This window comes from Odocoileus virginianus, chromosome 17 (assembly GCF_023699985.2).
Source record: "Odocoileus virginianus isolate 20LAN1187 ecotype Illinois chromosome 17, Ovbor_1.2, whole genome shotgun sequence".
In the NCBI taxonomy this organism is placed as follows: Eukaryota; Metazoa; Chordata; class Mammalia; order Artiodactyla; family Cervidae; genus Odocoileus; species Odocoileus virginianus.
The window spans coordinates 18,795,966-18,803,617 of record NC_069690.1 but is presented as its reverse complement, the minus strand read 5'-3'; positions in this window follow the sequence as shown (position 1 = coordinate 18,803,617).

The window sequence follows — 7,652 nt, the reverse complement described above, 5'->3', positions numbered from 1 at the left end:
AGAAGAAGCAAGACCCTCAGTTTGATCCCTGGGTTGGGAAGAGCCCTTGGAGGAGGATCCCACTCCAGTATTCTTGCCTGAAGAATCCAGTGGACAGAGGAGCCTGGTGGGCTACAGTCCATAGGGTTGCAAAGAGTTGGACACGTCTGAAGTGACTTAGCAGGTAGTCACGCATGCACAGGTATATCGCAAAGGTTCACTTTTGTAGGTTCTTCCTGGCCTCCCATCCCCATCCCAGACTCCTGTGGAACACCCTCAAATTTTTTTTCATGTTTTGGAAACACATTTAACCTCTCCATTTATCCAGCATCCATCCACCAAGCACATATTTGGCCCTGATTCTATCTTCAGCCCTGTACTCAGTGTTAAGGACGCAGAGAGATGAAAATGCTGCTGGTAGGGACCTTGCTGGTGGTCCAGTGGCTGAGACTCTGTGTCTGTAGGGGGCTCTGGTTCAATCCCTGGTCAGGGAACTTGATCCCACAAGCTGCAACTAAGAGTTTGCATGCCACAAGTAAAGATCCTGCGTGGAGCTTCCCTGGTGGTCCAGTGCAGGGAGGGGATCCCTGGTCCAGGAAGATCCTACATGCTTTGGAGAAGCTAAGCCTGGGTGCCACACTGTGGAGCCAGCGTTCTAGAACCTGCAAGCCACAACTACTGAGGCCGCACGCCTAGAGCCCATGCTCTGCAGCAAAGACACCTCCACAGTGAGCAGCCCGTGTACCTTAACGAAGACTAACCCCTGCTCGCCACAACTAGAGAAAGCCCACGTGCAGCAATGAAGACCCACCACAGTCAAAAAATTAAATAAATAAATCACATCTTAAAAATTAAAAAAAAAAAAAAAAAAAAACTTGAAAACAAAACAAAAGATCCCAAGTGCCACAATGAAGATTGAAAATCCCCCATGCCACAACTAAGATCTCTGGTGCAGCCAAATAAATATTTTTTTACAAATGCTGCTGGTAATAGTAATAGTTTACTTTTGTAAATAGTAGCATTTCTTCAGCATTTAGTACAAGCTGTTAGTTTCCTGTTTCATGTCCTCTGTACAACCTCACCATGAATTGCTTTTTACAGGTGGGGGCAACTGAGGCCCCAGGACACAGAGCCAGGCAGAATGCAAATATGCTTTAGGAGCGCCCTGGGGAGATCCAAACCAGTAAGGCAGCTCCAGGTAAAAGGAAACAGTAGGAGTACTGAGCCAAGGCTCTGGAGAAGGTGATGCCTCAGTGACAGACTTGAAGGTGGAGTCTCCAAGGTGACAGAGGAATGACCATACTCAGCGTCAAGAGGGAGCCGAGGCCTGGAGAACAGAGTGTGTGGATACCGCCACCCCCAGCCTCCGTCTCTGGCTGCCCTCCCACCTCTCCACACCAAACAGCTCAGAGTAGATGCTCAATCCATATTCCTGCTGATTTTGATTATTCCAGAGTGCCATCTGTGTGCCAGGACAAGAAGGCAGGGTGTCTCAGGGAGATGGTTTCAGGAAGCAAACACAGCCTGGGCAGAGAAGTGAAAGAAAGCAGGTTCTGACTGTGGGAGAATGGATACATGTATGTATGGCTGAGTCCCTTTGTCGTGTACCTGAAACTATCACAACATTGTTAATCAGGTATACCCATACCCATACCCATATATCTCTCAGTCATGTCCGATTCTTTGCGACCCCGTGGACTGTAGCCCACCAGGCTCCTCCATCTGTGGGATTCTCCAGGCAAGAATACTGGAGTGGGTTGCCATTTCCTCCTCCAGGGGATCTTCCGAACTCAGGTCTCCCACATTGCAGGCAGACGCTTTAACCTCTGAGCCACCAGGGAAGCCCAAGAATACTGGAGTGGATAGCCTATCCCTTCTCCAGGGTATCTTCCTGACCCAGAAATCGAACAGGGATCTCCTGCATTGCAGGCAGATTCTTTACCAATTGAGCTATCACGCAGGGCTCCAATACAAAATAAAAAGCTTAAAAAAAAAGAGAAGGAGAAAAAGAAAAGAAGGTTCTGAGTGGTTAGAAGGTGGGTGTGTGTATCGCTTCTCGGCCTTTTGGCTAAGATCAAGTGTAGAAGGTGGGTGTACGGGGGAAGGACTAGTGACCCCGTTTCCAGGGTGCATGCTGAGAGCTGGCGACCCCATTTCCAGGGTGTGCGGCAGCATGGCCTGGGCAGCAATGCCAATGAGATACTCCTAGAGCCCCCGAGGTCCATGTGAGAGACGCCCCCTCCCCCACCCTGGCCCTAGTGCCCTCTGCGAGGTGGGCAGAAAGTTATGCGTGGGTCCAGGTCAAAGGACTCCAGGGGCCAGGCTGGATGGGAAGCTACAGTGAGACAAAACAGACTGCCCGTCCCCACCCCCCAGCCCCTATTCAGGCTATTTATGGCCTCTCCACCCCCATTTGATTCCTGGGTCTGGAAGATCCCCTGGAGGAAGGCATGGCAACCCACTCCAGTATTCTTACCTGCAGAATCCCATGGACAGAGGAGCTTGGCGGGCTACCGTCCATGGGGTCGCAGAGAGTTGGACACGACTGAAAAAACTTAGCATGCACACACCACTCCTACCAGCCAAACTTGCCACCTGCTCGGGGCAAGATGAGGAAGAATCAGGAAGCACGGGGCTAAACAAAGGGTTTCAGAGACTCAGGACAATCCCTGGTTTTGTCTCACCCTTGGAGGAGGCCTCTTCTCTGGCCTGCGGCTCTGGAGGAGCCACAGGGGGAGCTGGGCAGAGCCTCCCGCAGGAGAACAACGTCCACTGTGTGTGTGATCTGCATCCGGGGGTGCCCCCATCTCCACACCAAGCCTGCGATACAGGTTCAGAGCAGTGAAGGCACTTGCCCAGGGTCACACAGCCTGTGTGAGCTGAGAGAGAACCCGGTTCAAGATTGTCCATGCTTTTTGCCCAGCCTCCAGTGGGGCTCTGTGCTGGGGCCGGAACAAAGGTCAGTGTTTCCAGGACCTCCCTGGCGGTCCAGATGTTAGGAATCGGCCTGCCAATGCAAGGGCACATGGGTTCAATCCCTGGTCCGGGAAGACCCCACATGCCGAGAGTAACTAAGCCCGTGCACCACAGCTACTAAAACCGGTGCTCTAGGGCCCGCACTCCGCAACAAGAGAAGCCACTGCACTGAGAAGGCTGCGCGTTGCAACTAGAGAGTAACTCCCACTTGGCACTACTGGGGAAAGCCCGTGTGCAGCAAGGAAGACCCAGAACAGCCAAAAATAAATAAATAGTAATAACAATTAAACTTAAAAAAAAGGAATACATTAAAAAAGTCTCCATGTTTCCAAGTTAGGTTGCTGAGTGACAGAGCATTTGACTACAGATTAGACGGCTGCTTTCACTGAGGTCCCCTGACTTTATATGCATCAGTTCAGTTCAGTTCAGTCGCTCAGTCATGTCCAACTCTTTGCAGCCCCATGGAGTGCAGCACGCCAGGCTTCCTTGTCCTTCACCAACTCCTGAAGCTTGCTCCAACTCATGTCCATCAAGTCTGTGATGCCATCCAACCATCACATCCTCTGTCATCCCCTTCTCCTCCTGCCTTCAGTCTTTCCCAGCCCCAGGGTCTTTTCCAATGAGTCAGTTCTTCACATCAGGTGGCCAAAGTATTGGAGCTTCCTTCAGCTTCAGCATCAGTCCTTCCAATGAATATTCAGGACTGATTTCCTTTAGGACGGACTGATTGGATTTCCTTACTGTCCAAATGACTCTCAAGAGTCATCTCCAACACCACAGTTCAAAAGCATCAGTTCTTTGGCACTCAGCTTTCCTTATAGTCCAATTCTCACATCTATACATGACTACTGGAAAAACCATAGCTTTGATTAGACAGACCTTTGTTGGCAAAGTAATGTCTCTGCTTTTTAATATGCTGTCTAGGTTGGTCATAGTTTTTCTTCCAAGGAGCAAGCGTCTTTCAATTTCATGGCTGCAGTCACCATCTGCAGTGATTTTGGAGCCCAAGAAAATAAAGTATGTTTAAGCCACAGGCTCTTGGGACCCTAGCTGACTTTCTTTTGAGGATCGTTGTAAGGGAGCTATTGCATTGCCAGCAGCTGGGCCCCACCAGTGACTAATTCATCTCAAAGGTGGAAAGTCTCCAGCCATCACGCGTGTTACAAGAACTTTCCCTTTGCCCGGGAATTACAGGCAGGGCCCTCCTCTACCAGGTTTAATTCTGCTCCCATTTGCCCCACCTCCTTTTCCTTCCATTAACACTGTAAATAATTATTCTTTTCTTTGTGGCTCCTAATGGACTCTGAACGACTCATGGCAGGTGTTGGGACTATTAGTCCCTGTCACTCTCTGGGTGACAGGTGTCAGCACTGTCTCAGAGAGGAGTGTCCTGTGACCTTTGACTCTTGTTGAGAAAGTCATCTGAGAACAGCTGAGGAAGCCCAAGGGTGACAGGTGATGGTTTCTGGCTCACAAAATTGGTTTATCCTTAGGAGTGGGTGGCAGATAAGCCGGAGATAGACCCAGGACTGAGGCTGCAGACTAAAGGTAAGTTTTAGGAATTCCACATCTGGACACGGGGGCCAGACGTTCAGACACAGGCCCTTGAGGCAACTGGGTTGAGCAGGTTGGGCCTGGGGCCCACAGGGGCACTACCTAAGTGGTCTTGGAAGGACAGGGATGGCTGGACACAGCAGGGAGCCCCAGGAATGGTTTGTAAGATGTGAGACTGCCCAGCCTGGATGAGCGAAGACATCACATCCTTGACTGAAGAAGAGGGCAGAGATGTTCTCAAGCACAGAGAGAAGACAGGCAGCAGGGGTAGCGAGCCTCACTGGTGCTGTTTTCAAGGAATCCCCCTCCCCAAGAGAAAGAACAGAGCTGGGTGGAAGGTGATACATTCCTCAGGACCCGAGGTGCTCCTCCTGGGAGGCTGGCTTGTCCTGAGACAGTCAGGTTATATGGGCGGGATCCCACACTGTGCAAGGGGCCGAGCATCTTGTTCACCCAGAATCTGACTTCAGGGGCCCCTGATCTCCCCCTGTCTTCTACTGCTTCTCAAACTGGGTCCACTCATTTGGTCTTGTATGTGTTCCCATCACCCACCTTGGCACCTGGCAAGGCGCTTAAACAATTCTACAAGACCCAAATCCTTGTTTTCTTCCTTTGCCTCGGCTTTCATCACTCCTGCCTCAACTCAACTGTTTTCAGATCCTGGACTGCATTTTCTAAGATCTCCAGAGAGCTGTTCAGAGCTGTTCTCGGTGTATTCTCCCTGCATCTCTTTCCATATCCTACTGGTTGTGTGCCTACGCTCAGTCGTGTCCAGCTCTTTGTGACCCCATGGACTGGAGCCCGCCAGGCTCCTCTGTCCGTGGGATTTTCCAGGCAAGAATACTGGAATGGGTTGCCATTTCCTTCTCCAACTTTACTGGTTAAATCTCGTTAATCTTTCAAGTCTCAGCCTAAAGCTAAACCTCCTTTGTTAACTCCCATCACAGACTGGAACTTCCCCTACGTGCTAGAAGACACTGTCACAGCACCTTATCACACTGCATTTCATTCTCTTGATAATCTGTCTACATCCCCCACCAGAGTAGGTTCCATGAAGGCAAAGTGTGTATACACACCTCTGCAGTCTCTTGAGCTGATACTCATTATATAACGTTATGAAGCAGTAGACAGGTAGATGGATGGATGGCTAGAATGATGAATGGATGGGTGGATGGGATGCCCACAGGATAATGTACAAGGTTCATGCCAGAGAGCCAAACCCTCCTTCCAGCATGTTCTGAAGCTGATCCCTTGATTTTTAGGTAGGACTGATAGGCATCATTGGGCAGGCAACAAGGCAAAGAAGTGAATGGGTTTTCAGCATGATCAAGATTGTAAAGATGTCAGGACTTCTCTGGCGGCCCACAGTGGCTAAGACTCCATGCTCCCAGTATAGGGGACTCAAGTTCTATCCTTGGTCAGGGAACTAGATTCCACATGCTGCAATTAACCATTCTGCATACCACAACTAAAGACCCTGCATGCTGCAACGAAGTTCAAAGATCCCGCATTTCACAACAAAGACCTGACAGCCAAATAAATACGTATTAAAAAAAAAACAAACACAAGATACCACCTAACACCTGTGAGAATGGTTGTCATCAAAAAGACAGCAAATAACAAGTGTTATTTACAAAGAAGATGCAGTACATTCATTCACACACGCATACACACACAATGGACTATGACTCAGCCATAGAAAAGAATGAAAATTTGCCGTTTGTGACAGTGTGAATGGGCCTGAAGGATATTATGCTTAGTGACCTAAGTTACAGAAAGGTGAATACTGTATATTTTCACTTACACGTGTAATCTAAAAATAATAAAATAAATGAATGAATACAACAAGGAAGAGATTCACTGCTATAGAGAACAAACTAGTGGTTACCAGTGGGGAGAGGGGAGAAGGAAGGGGCAAGATAAGGCAAGAGGATTAAGAGGTAAAAACTATTAGGTATAAAATAAAAAAGATATGAGGAAGTAATATACGACACAGGGAATATAAAACCTCAGTATTTTATAATAACTTCATTATTATAACTTTATAATAACATTATTTATAAAAATATAGAGTCTCTATGTTGTACACCTGACACTAATGTGATATTTTAAGTCAACTATACCTCAATTAAAAAAAAGAAGAAGATTATCAAGAGGAGATAAGGAATCAGCCTTTCAGAACTGGCACTGCCCATGTGCTCTGGCTGCTGGTGGCTTAGCTGGGATCCAGGGAGTGCTCTGATGCCAAAAGGGACCTGAGCACATTTTAGATATGGTTAGCACAAACCTCCTCTCTGTGTTACCAAGCAGCAAGCCTGTCCCTCTTCTTCCAAATTTCTCTGCTCAGCTCTTTTTAAATACTGTGATGAAAAAAATATGTACCCTTTTAAAATGTACCCTCTTAAACATTTTGACTGTTCAGTTCAGTTCAGTCACTCAGTCATGTCTGACTCTTTGCAACCCCATGGACTGCAGCATGCCAGGCTTCCCCATCCATCACCAACTCCCAAAGCTTGCTCAATCTCACGTCCATCGAGTTGGTGATGCCATCCAACTATCGCATCCTCTGTTGTCCCCTTCTCCTCCCACCTTCAATCTTTCCCAGCATCAGGGTCTTTTCCAGTGAGTCAGTTCTTCACATCAGGTGATCAAAGTATTGTAGCTTCAGCTTCAGCATCAGTCCTTCCAATGAATATTCAGGACTGATTTCCTTGAGGATTGACTGGTTTGATCTCCTTGCAGTCCAAGGGACTCTCAAAGTCTTCTCCAACACTACAGTTCAACAGCTTCAATTCTTTGGCGTTCAGCTTTGTGTATGGTCCAACTCTCACATACATATATGACTATTGGAAAAACCATAGCTTTGACTAGATGGACCTCTGTTGGCAAAGTAATGTCTCTGCTTTTTAACATGCTGTTTAGGTTGGTCACAGCTTTTCTTCCAAGGAGCAAGCATCTTTCAATTTCATGGCTGCAGTCACCATCTGCAGTGATTTTGGAGCCCAAGAAAATAAAGACTCTCACTGTTTCCCCATCTATTTGCCATGAAGTGATGGGACTGGATGCCATGATCTTAGTTTTTTGAATGTTGAGTTTTAAGCCAGCTTTTTCAGTCTCCTCTTTCACTTTCATCAAGAGGCTCT